The sequence below is a fragment of the Anser brachyrhynchus genome, assembly GCF_964034855.1.
Source record: "Anser brachyrhynchus genome assembly, chromosome: 8".
NCBI lineage: Eukaryota > Metazoa > Chordata > Aves > Anseriformes > Anatidae > Anser > Anser brachyrhynchus.
The window spans coordinates 29,339,211-29,350,135 of NC_137702.1; the positions used below are offsets into that span (position 1 = coordinate 29,339,211).

The window sequence follows — 10,925 nt, forward strand, 5'->3', positions numbered from 1 at the left end:
TGTCAAAGTCTGTAATTATCCAAGCAGAGTAGCGCTGGCTGCTTTGCTGTGTTGTAATTCATTGACTTAAGACTGCAGTTCTTCACTGTACTGCACCTAGACAGAGATGCCTGCCACTGGAACTTGCAGACATTATGATGATACAAACAAATAGTGACATCAACATGTATGCAAACACGGCAAAGTCCAGTTGGTTTTGGAAATTTATCAATATTATTACAACAGTTGTTAGCTAATATGACATTCTTTTACTTTGTAAAAAGTCAGAATTATTTTGATGTGGTAAAACACAAATTTATTTAGAGTCCCTGGACACTACTTGGGAGATGTAGAAGGCAGTGAAAAATAGTACTATATTGCAGCTAGATATTTAAAGAGCTGTAAGTCAAGTATCTTTCTTCTATTTGTGATATACTTATCTGTAGTAGCTAAAATCTTACAGGAAATTCAGATCTATTTCAAATACAGGGAATGGGCATTTTTATGGGAAAATCTGAAGAGAAAACGGCTGATGTCGTGGCTTAATATATCAAGAGAATTAGGTTTAAAAAAGGATGATGCTAAAGCAACAAGTGAAAAGCTGAGTTTGGGTTCTTGTTTGGCTTTGTTTTTATATGAAGAGCTTGTTTTGATTTTATTTCTTCTTTTTACAGATTCATAATTTATTGCTGCAATATATAAATTTGCTGTTCATGTTTTTACAGTGGAACTTTGCTTTACAAATATTCCAGAAGGTGGAAAAGGTGTATTTATCTGCCCTCTGCTGGAAACACACAGTAAAAATCCAGCACTGCCAGCACTCACCTGCAGAGCAGAAATGGTTCCCTCTCCAGATACAGAAGAGAAGCTTCATCATGGATTCAGCAGACAGAACATGGGAGGTGGATTTTTTTTAATGTACCTAGTCAAAATAAAATTTGTCTTATTTGTCCAGTATCAGTTTTACTCTAGGATCCTATCTAATCCCACTTAAACCACAGTAAATATAAAGTATATTTATGGAAATCAGGGGAAGTATACTATTACAAAACTGTCTAAATGAAAGCTGAATTATATTGTTAGAAATGTACCTGGTAAAATACGGATTGCTATGTTCAGAGATAGACACGTTTTACATATACTACGTCCCTGTCTGTGGAAATAAAGTACTGATCCAAGTGGATGAAATCCTAAATCAGCTGAAATTTTTTTTTAAAAAAAAGTGCTCAACAAAACTACATGCAGAAAGGAACTGATGCTGTTAATCAAAACCAGGGGTAGATGGGCCTATGTTAGAGCAGCTATCCCTACAATAATAAAGAAGTGAAAGACCTGCCAAAAATGCAATGCACTTCCAGCCCTATTACCATATTTACTACTCTTCTGAAATCGTTCCTCCTCATAATCAACATTGTAAGATGTTTTTTCCTTAAGCATTTGCTTCTGTTTTCTTGATTTCCATCAGCTGCTTTAGCTAGTTGTTGTTTTGAGGGAGGACTTATATAGGGTTGCAAGCACCTGAGTGAAAAATACACTTTCCAGCAGTTCAGCAATAACTTATTGTTGATGGTAATAACGAGACAAGATTTTCCTGCAATGCTATTTCTTTTTTTAACTCAGGTCCAGCTGTGATATCTGTTGGACTATAATTCTAACCTTACAATTCTAGCCAACATGTAGGAACAAGCATAATTAGTTAAAACTAACAGCACCAACCCACTAATTAGCATACAGATTGTGTTCTAAAAATCACACTGCTTCTTCTACCTGGCTCTGCATTTAGCTCACCTCCTTGTATGTGTTGATTCAGACTGGCCAAATGTCAAAGAGCCCAGATGTTTTTCCAAAGATGACCTTCAGGATTACAAAGGACATATGCAGCATTACACTTTGTGTTTCACTATATATGCATTTTACATTAATTTGGTTAGCTCAGGCTTCACCTAATGAAGCACTTCACCCTTTTGTTTCTTTCTTAGTGCTGGAAAATGCTGTCATATTCAACACCAGCACAACTGTCTCCTAATTTTATTCCTTTACATGGTGCTTTGATCCTTCCAGTCTTATATCTATAATTGACTTTTTTTTAATTTCTTTCCTCAAAGAAACATTTCAATCCTCCTGGAGGTCCTGACAGAATTGCATCCTATGGCCTTCAATTTCATAGCAAAACACACACTAGAGAAACATAGGAAGGTAATGCCATTTTAAATAAAATATTAGCCTGTTCTCTACTACTTTTCATGCTGATGTTGTAAATTAATTTTTAATCAGTTCTTACCCCAGATACATTCCTCCTTTAAGCATACACTTATCACATACTGTTAAAAGCATTTCTAAAAGGGCAGTTTAAGCACATTGCCAAAGCTGCTCCTTAGAAGCCCTCTTACTCACATTTATCTCTGGTATCAGCTCCCAGCCATGATGTTTTCCCTTTTTACAGGCTTATAGATGAGTATTCAAGCTCTGCTTTGGATTACAATCCATTTCTGCCTTCTGGGTTTGCTAAAAGGGATTCTGTATTAAACAGGAGGCTTTCAAAGTTGCAAAGAGCAGTTAGGAATCCATCTACTACGTGTATTTTACAAAGTTCCTTCTAACATTTCCTTAGTTTTAAAATACAGAAATATAAGAAAAAACAGCTAGCCATACCACTATGAAGTTTCATCCTGTTCTGTATGACTGAAGTTTTTTGTTATAGTAAGGACAAGATGAGGTCTGTGACCATAACACATGAATGAAAAGTGACCAAACTTTATACAGACAACATTGCTTAGCAAGTGACTTTTCATTATGAACTCTTCTGTTGATTCTCATCAGCCAAAGTTCAAGCATTCTGCCGTCATTTACCTTGGGGTTATCTCCCTCAGACTAACTTTACTGGGGGAAAAAAATAACCAAAATCATGTATTTTTCAGAATTGCAGATTTATCACTTTCACTGGAAAGTGGGTCCAACTAAGAAGTGTATTTCCTTTATGCTTTGTCACCGCCATATCCTGCTAAATCCTCCCAGAATCTTAACCAATGTCAGCTCAGTAAACATTTAATGGATTTTTTTTTTTAAAACTTTCAGGTTAATAACTGTTTTAGAGCAGCAAAGCCTTTCTATGGAGTCTTTTTATACTGCAGCCTGTATGATACATTAATTGGCTAATTGGCTCCTTAACCAGCACCATGTGTGGGTGTCTGTCTGCACACATTAATGCTGCAGACAGACACAAATTCCACACTGCACAGAAGGAACTCTGCATACAAGCAACATGCCCTGCAGAGGAGCTCCTTTTTTTTAGTTTTTTTTTTTTTTTTTTTTGGGGGGGGGGGGCAGGGGGGTTGGTTTAATTTTGTTGTTGTTTTGTGCTTTTTTGGTTTTGTTTTTCTTGGGGGGATTGGGGGAGGGGGAAGGGGGGAGAATGTTCCCCCCCACCCAGTTTAAATGCATTAACCTGCAGGATAACTGCAAACCCCTTTGTTTTCTCTGCAGCCAGGCAGGACATGACTGATAGGTGAGGCTCAGCAGAAAATCTGGAGTCTAGTGGGGATTTATTCTGTTAGGACAATGGTGTGGAATACTTGATAAGACTGTTTATTATAGCAGTTTTTAAGCTGTTGCTTAAAAATATAAAAACATTACATATGTTTTTAAGCTATTGCCAAGGATGTCTGGGCCAATTAAATTATATAAATAACCTACAACAGACATCCAACCTATGACTTGACAATCTGGCACCAAAGTGAGCACGTGAGGCTTACAAGCTGACTGCGTCTAGGAGAGGAAGGGAGGAAATTTTTCTTTTAAGTGATAGTGACTGAGGCGGAGGTCACCTCCTTTCAATTCATGGTCAGCTGACAAAAACTGATAGCACAGCATACAACCAAGCATCATTAATCCCAGCCAGTTACTTATCTGCAGTATATGCCCTGAACTTTAACCATTATTGCTGTTCTAAGAGGAAAATGAAATAAAACCCAGAGGCATACGGGTTTTTTATGGCTTATATAGCTTCAGTTGACACAAGCCCTGTGCAGGATAATTCTAGAGACTTAACATCTTACAGACAAAATCATAGATGTTAGAAATGGATGATATCTGTTAAGCCATCTGTTCTATCTCATTGCCAAGGCAAAACTGTTTCTACCACATATTTATTTGACTTTTACATTAGTTTTAAATACTCCGGCAGACGGAGCTTCCACTATTCCCCCAGGAGGTTGGGCTTACTGCAGAATACTTTTCACTGGCAAGATATTTTTCCTCATGTTCAGCTTAAACTTCCCCCTTTTTAATTTCATCCTATGACCTTCATTATCCTCTATTTGTGCATATGCAAGTTTCCATGTTTCAGCACAAAGGAAACAGAAGCGGTACACATCAAAGACTGTTATGTAAATAGGTTTTAAAAGAGTAAAGAATGCATACACAGAGACGGTCAGCTTCAGGAGCAGAGAAAACGGAGATGGAGAAGCTGCAGATGGAGAACTGGACGCAGTCTCCTCCACCATCAACCAACCTTGACAGTGCAGACTAACACTGGCCATGTCACTATGTCCACCTGATGTTCAGAAAGGATCAGAATCATGCAGTTAGCCTGATGTGATTGCTAGTCTGCGTGAAATTCTCAGAGTAGCATTTTAGGGTACCCTTTTGCTTTCCATTAATACATGAATATCTTATTAGTTAGGCATCGGAACAGGCTGCCCAGAGAGGTGGTGGAGTCACTGTCCCTGGGGGTGTTTAAGGAAAGGTTGGACACGGTGCTTAGGGACATGGTTTAGTGGGTGATTTTGGTGGTAGGGGGATGGTTGGACCAGATGATTTTGGAGGTCTTCTCCAACCTTAATGATTCTGTGAACTTGGAGTGCTGGGAGAAGGACACTATATACTGCTATATCTCTGCACTGACTACTTTTTTTTTTTCCTCTCCCCAAAACTGAGTAAGATTTTATATCTTTAATGCATGCCCTTTAGTTTTTGTCTATAACATATTTTTCCACTTAATAACGCTTACTAATTTGTAGCTTAAGTTAATAAAATATAATCTATTACAAAATTCAATGACTATTTTTGCTCTGTTTAATATAAAAAGAGAAGAACCCTTCTGTGTCATCAGATCTGAACTTGTGTATCTAAATAACATTCAAAAGCAACTTCTTCATGCATAGTCAATTTTCTACAAAGCCTAAGTTTGTTTTGTTTTTCATTTTGTTTTGTTTTTCCAGCAGATGAAGCTGACAAAATTAATTTCAGAAAATTTCGCTACATATTGCCTCTTTCAAAATAAGAACTATTTCTCACAGTTCCCAAAAGGAAAATTGCTTGCTTTCAAGACAGACAGTGGCCCACAGCAATACTGAGAAATACCACTAGCAGAGGCATAAAGTTGATCTATATACATACATATATATATATATATAGAACAGTTTATTACTGTATCTAGGTACCATATGCACTCTCCATAATAAAAAAATAAAATAAAATCTAGGACAATTATTGTCTCCAATGAGATGATGAGATTTCATAAGATTCAGCGACACATTTTGCCTAATCTAGAAATACGTTTTCAGTCTCAGCCTCACAGTTCATTTATAAAAACTCATCTCAACTTCTCTATTGCCTGTAGAAACAGAAATCTTGTAACAGCATCCTCTCCAGAGGATGTTAGAACATGAATGGAACACTACTATCTAGCTACTCAGGTTTACTTCAGTCACAGCCCCTGAAAAAGATTCATAATTTATATAAAGTAATGTATCTTCATCAAGCATCTGGACACTTACAACAGCCAGCTATAAAGACTGAAAACTTGACTGTACTAAGAACATTCCTCTAGCTGTCTTTCCAGAAGGCAGTTTAGGAACTGAAAAGTTCAGTAACATTTTTAAATCCTTTATAGTATTTCTCCATACTCAAGTTCACTGTAGACTCCATGAACTCTGTTTATATTCCACTTGTATTTTTGGCCATGTTTTTCATCAAAATCTGTCCCTAAAATTTAAACCGTGCTTCAGCATACATATGGCTACTTCTTTTGTTCTTGTCTCTCTTTTTCTGATGCTTTCAGCTTTTTTTTTTTACAAGCTGGTGACCTTCTTTAGAATACAAGAAATGTGTTTTGATTGCAGTGGGAAGTGTCACAGGAGAACAAGAGAACTCTACAGTCAGAGTCATCATACGACCAGAAAGCTATTAGCTGGCCAAACAAATGGATTTATCTTGAGTCACTAAGTTCATTTAAGGTCTTTTTAATTAATCTATGCTGATCATAGTCAATGTGATAAGGAATATATGTGATATGACCAATCAATCAATAAATAAATAAAACCTGTCTTCTTTACCAGTAATTAAATAACCCAAAAGAATGACAGCCACCTGAGAATCTCTAAGCTTATTCAAAATTTTACCAAACAGGACTATGGAAGAGCAGTTCACTCCTCTCAGCTAGACCAAAAATTAGACACATCAATTAAAGTTGTTCTCATTATTTGGATGTGCCTTTTCTCAGTGAAGTTTTTTTTGTTGTTTTTGTTGTTGTTGTTGTTTTTCAGCTGAAAGAGCCTGTGTAAAACTAACTGAAGGGGGTCAAGATATATGCGGATAAACATTAAACAATTGGAATTAAAAATATATATTACTATTTCTATTGAAACAGAAAATAATATTTTTATTTAATTTCTTTCCTAAAAGAACAAGGCAACAAGTATCTGGATTAGGGTGGAGACTTGTTCCTTTCAAACCCACTTTACAAGGAAGAAGATTCCAACAGAACACTAACAGCAAACATTACACTTATCCATCTTTCTTTAGTTGCAGACTTGCTCTTCTGTGGATATTTGGTATATAAAATAACACAAACTGTTTTATTGTGCATGTGTGAGCTGTAAGTCACACTGTACACTTGTGCACATGTATATCCACACATTTCAATATGAATTATGGCATATAGCACATGATGCTCTTACACCTTGCCATGATGTTCATGGAAACAAGCAGCTAACATTAGCTAAGGAAATTGTCATAGCCACTGTGCCTCCCAGACAATTCAGAACACAGAGAGATGGGCACAGTTCTGCCTCTACATGCACCCAGACAAGTCCTTGGAATCCCACTTCCTTTCCCTGAAGTTCTATTTATCTCTCTGCACTACACACTGAGTGCTGCAGACTGCGACCTTGAGGCTTTCTCACCACGCAGTCACAATAAACCTTTCCACCTCTGCAGTCTGATGCTCGCACTCAGGTTGCCTAGCGAGCCCTGTGTTTGGCATTCATTACCTATCTTCTTCAGCATCTCCCTATTCTCCCTGTCTGGCTGAAACCGAAATTTTATCAGCAATGACTGCAGGTTCCTTCCAGGTCATTAACAGAAATGTTGAATGCTGCAACTCCAAGACCAGAAGCTCCAAAACTCCCCTGATAAACAACTTCAAATCCTTTCTGGGTATACATTTGATTTTGTATCATGCTGCTTTCTTTACCAAAATATCGCATAGGACCAAGACGCTGCGCTACATCAGAAGTCCTTGCCCACAGCATTTCTGACCCTCAGCTCCACGCGTGAGCGGAAGGAACCAGTGCAAACCCCCGGTGCCACACAAGTACCTCAGGAAACGCCTCTGTGAGGGCGGGCTAACCGAGCACCAGGCCGCCTACCTTCCGTGCGGGCGGGCAGCCGCTAGATGGCCGCCGAACCCCGGCCAGAAACCTTCATCGTGCAAAAACGTCTCCTCTCTCTCTTTGGAAGAGGCCTGGCAGTTTGTTTGAAGAGCAGGGGACGGCCACCGCCTCTCACAGGCAGCTGTGTACCCCTGGTGCCCGCAGCGTTGGGGCGCGGGCCGATATCCTCTCACGGCCAGGGCGCGGATTATGTGAGGCGCCTCTGCGAGGGGGCCGAGCTTGGGAGACGAGCTCCTTCATCACTCGTTACCTGTTACCTAATCACAGGCTCAGTAATTAGCTGGTCTTTGTGGCTGGGCATGTTAATGGGCCTGTTGGTAGCTCAGGAAGGTCAAGCTGAGTCTTGCATACAGAGGAAGCTCAGGGTATGTGGGAGGCTAAGTCAGGGACACAGCAGAAATGGGACAAGGACTACTGGCTACTGTTTCAGGCTCCCAGGAAAACGCAGTTTTTGGGGTATGAGCATTCTCCTCGCCCCAGGATGGCAATGAACTTCCCTCCACTCCTTCCCCCTCCCCCCCCCCCAAAAAAAAATACGGTGTAAGCACCCCCTTTCTGGCAGTTCTGCCATACAAAGCAAGCACTTTTTCATGGAAAACAAGAAGTGGAAAAGACTCAAAGCAGAGCAAGAGGGAGATCCTGAAGCAGTGGGCTTTTCCACTTCTGGATCTTGAAGGAGACCCCAGCCTGGTCACTGTGGGGACACTGGTGTCGGCGCGGCCTAACACAATGCGGGCAGCTGACAGGACTGCAGTGGCAAAGCACAGAGCACACAGCTGCAGGAAAATACTTTCCATTACTCGCAGCAGTCACAGAGGAATGTGATTTTCAAACAGATTTTTGTGGCATAAAACAACTACAGAAAAGTTCCAGTTTGCTACGCTGCCAGGAGCTGAGCCTACTGAACAAATTATCTGAAATCTTTACAGGTGAGAGGCCACAAGCAAAGTATAAAATAAGACACAGATCACTTACACTCACACAGAATTTCTTAGGTTTTCTCTAGCAAGGCCTGAGAAGAACCTGATCACCACTAAACACAAATCCAAATAGAGCTAGGAGCACTGGTTCTGCTTTTGTCAGAAAACTGTCTCCACTAAGTTACCAGTAGTTTTTATTTACCTGAACTGACACTTACAACAGTGTTTGGTAAGCTGATACAACAACAGTCTGCAACACGTGGAACAACCCTGCACGCTCTCAGCACTATTGTTTGCTAACAGGGTCATATTCAGCAATTGTTGTCAAACCACTAACATACTATCTTCACAAAGATGTCATTGGTTGGTGTGCAGAACACTACCTGTTCAAAGCTGCAAGACCTTTTAGATTATTCTTAAAAATGTTTATATGCATGTCCCCATACAAATACTATCCAATTAAAGACATTCCAGAGGGGGGGAAAAAATCACTTGAGGTCTAGAAAAAAAAAAAAACAAAACATCTCTGAGGACTAGGGGAAAAAAAAATCTTTGAGGAATGATTACATTACCTGGGATAAGTTAGTCTAAAGCACAAGAGAACAAGGGGGCCATCCTGGCAGATTTTAAATACAGAGGAATCTTCCACAAGCAAAAAAATGTAAGAGTAAGATCTGTAGGCAAAGTAGATGGACTTAAATTGCAAAAAGAGAATTTCAGGCACTTTTAGCAGTAAGGAGAGCAAAGTGCTTTGTATAGACGGCCTGGAGAACTTGCAAGTCCTAACCCACAGAGGTCCTCACAAACAAGCTAAATGCTTTTTCAGGATGTCTTTGTATACTCGTTGTGATTGAAGTCACAGCAATATATTGGATGACTTTTCTGTAATTTTTTCCGTTGCATGATTTTATGCAACACTCAGATTTTGTGATAGTGAAAGGATCATAAAATACAAGTTTGTAATTCATGTTGACTGTTCTCTAATGGAACATATAGCAATGTTCCCCAATTTCCAGTCATGATACAACCCCACGAGAACCCTCATTTTAATGCACTTTTGCCCTTTCTCTTTCCACACCTGGCAGAATTAAGAAAGGAAGAGGTAGGTGGGTTTCAAAATTAACTGAGAGAAAAAAAATAGTAGTGAAGTTCCAGAAATCACCTATGTTTAAGAATGAGCAAAAATTCAACAGATACAAAAGTGGTTCATCTTCGCCAAAATCTTAGTTTCAACCATATGCTGGCACATTCTTTGAGATTAAAGGAAACTACAGTGGATTATTATGGAAAACATGCTTCTCTGAGAACTGCCACAATCCAGACAGCCACCTATACAGGCAATCAAGCAATTTTAGATGTCTTAGTACAGCCATGTCCAAGCACATCTGCGGAAAAACCATGTGAAAAATAGACTCAGTGGAGTCTACCCAGACAGGTATGAAAGATGATGTCCTCACCACACTGCTACTTGCTTATTAAAATATAATCCGTATTGACTAATTTAAGTAAGCTAGTACATTGGCACTTCTACTGGTTTTAGGCTATTAAATGTAAGTGCATATTCCCATCATGCACTTCATGTGTGAAGACTCAAGAGAGAGAAATTCCATCTATCAGAGAAAGAGGGTGCAGATGCCCTTGACCCTGAGGAAAACCTTCAATTTTTCCACCTCCTAAACTGCTATTAGGTTAAGCATTTAATTTTCTGCAAAATGTGAGTTCCAAGCACCAGAACTCACCAACAAGCAGCTCTCTGTTTTGATCTGCCATAATGTCCAGCTCCCCAGCAACACCCTTGCCCCTCCATCCATGATTTCCCCATTCTTCTGGTTATGATTTTGTGCAAGTTAACTGAGGTAGCAGAGACTAGGCTATCTGAGGATTTAATTGCTAGGTACAAGTACTTTCAGAGAAAAGAAGCACATAATTTCTAGTGCATGTTCTGTACCATAAATTGGGGCAAATGTTATTTCACAAAATACTTCTATGACTATGACATGATCTCCACTTCATGGAGAGAAATAAACACACAGCTGCCATTCACTAATTTTGCACTATTCTGGATCCTCAAAAATGAGTGAAAAGAACACTTTATTTTCTGCTGATGCAGACTTTCTGGGTGTACTTACATAAACACTCAACTGTGCCTGGTAGGGTGGGGCTGAGGTTTAGCTTTTTAAACATCTTATATTGTCATTCTGAAACTTACAGGCGTGATCAACTTTGCAGGATTTCCCTTTCATGCTGGGAGCAACAACTGAGCCAGCATGCAAGGAGCAGCACAGGAAAAAATTAAGTGCAACAATTATTCATTTTTAACTACAGTTCCAACACCACTCCCATGCAAACTGAT

General features: G+C 39.3%; 1 protein-coding gene across 2 annotated transcripts in view; it reads right to left on the reverse strand.

Moving 5' to 3' along the window:
• The window catches only part of LOC308199067 (uncharacterized protein), a 78,268-nt gene extending 68,305 nt beyond the window's left edge, over positions 1–9,963 (reverse strand). The window contains exons 1-3 of one of the 2 annotated variants that reach the window (XM_080602544.1): positions 7,629–9,963; positions 1,768–1,833; positions 805–901 (exon numbers count right to left, since the gene is read on the reverse strand). The gene's annotated coding sequence lies outside the window, so the exon portion shown is untranslated. The remainder of the gene's footprint in view (positions 1–804; positions 902–1,767; positions 1,834–7,628) is intronic. The other variant, XM_080602543.1, reaches the window with a different exon arrangement.
• Positions 9,964–10,925: the final 962 nt, after the last annotated feature.